Raw genomic sequence first — 1,395 nt, forward strand, 5'->3', positions numbered from 1 at the left:
TAACATCGAACTGTGTAGTAAGCAAGGATCAAGTATAGGATGATGCTAGAAAAAGTCTTGTGAAATACAATCAAGACAAGATGAATGTATCATCTTGATTTTTAAAAGTAACACTCTTTTAACTGGTTCAAAACAATAATGGATTATTAAGAAATGCATTCTAAGCCATTTGCCAACTTTATATAAGCTCAATAACTCCTAGAGTTTTAAAATTAGCTTCTTTCTTTATTTCTTGAAAAGTGAGTTAATCAAGTTAATTTTTCATCATTCCTTTTCTGAAAAGGACTAATGGCAGCACTTTCTTCCTGTAGTTTTACTTATTGCCATGCGTTTGTATTTCTCCTTACTCCTTCTCTCTATTAGCATAGAATCTGTGGTTTTCCAATTTCCTGCTCCTGTGCAATCATTAGCCTCTCTTTAATCTACACTAAAACAAATCGGAAGCAATGCCTAAGGAATGAGTCTGCAGTCTTTAACATCCTTGCTCTAAAATTTAAGAGAGGACTATAATGAGGTTCCCACTGTCATGCAAGATAGGTGAATCTGTAATTTCATGACACTTTCAAGAATTATTTTCCATTTCAGTGGAATAAAGGTAGTGTTTCTCATTCCTTGAGACCAAGGGACTATTTGCTGCCTTCTTAAAGAATGTTTTATGGGTAAATTTTGTTCAATGAGCTGAAAGAAAGGGTGGAAGTAAGTCATGTTGATAGACAAAATGAAATAAAGGAGAGTAGTTCTTAGCAGTGTATTAGAAAGTACTCTCTTTTTTCTTTTTACTCATTACCTACATTTTCTCTCACTGTATTCAGTAAAAATCCATGTAATGAATGTAGTAAAGGCTTTTAGCAAAAAATTGATTTTTGAAAGGTGGAAGTAACTCAGGGAAAAAAAGTGATAGAGTTATGCATTAGTTTGCAAAGTAGAGGAAGTTGTGCTAGTTAACTAGCAATTAACCAGAATAATTGATCCCCTCCTTCATGGAAACTTTGACTACAGTTTTATGACAACTATTGTGTATCTTTCCAGAGATAAACTCCTAAAGAAAAGAAATCAATGTGTTTTTATACATTGGAAAAATAGCATTACTATTTTTTAATCAAAGAAAAAAAATAACATCTAATATAATCCCTCAAATATATCAACATTAAAAACATTTTCTACATGAGATGATAAAAAATTTCTGGATATAATTTTTTCAAGTCACTATCATGAAATATTTTCAAACTATGGAATACTTTAATTACAAATACACAAAACTTGCTGTTAGCAGAAAGAGCTAAAGCATAGTCGGTAATGGACATGTCATATGTAAGGAGAAAATGTTTATAATACTTTACATGTTATTCATTTCAACAATAGGTCTAAAGTTAAAGAAAATATTTTTTGAAGTCC

Source organism: Tupaia chinensis, unplaced genomic scaffold (assembly GCF_000334495.1).
Source record: "Tupaia chinensis unplaced genomic scaffold, TupChi_1.0 Scaffold000658_1, whole genome shotgun sequence".
Taxonomy (NCBI): domain Eukaryota; kingdom Metazoa; phylum Chordata; class Mammalia; order Scandentia; family Tupaiidae; genus Tupaia; species Tupaia belangeri.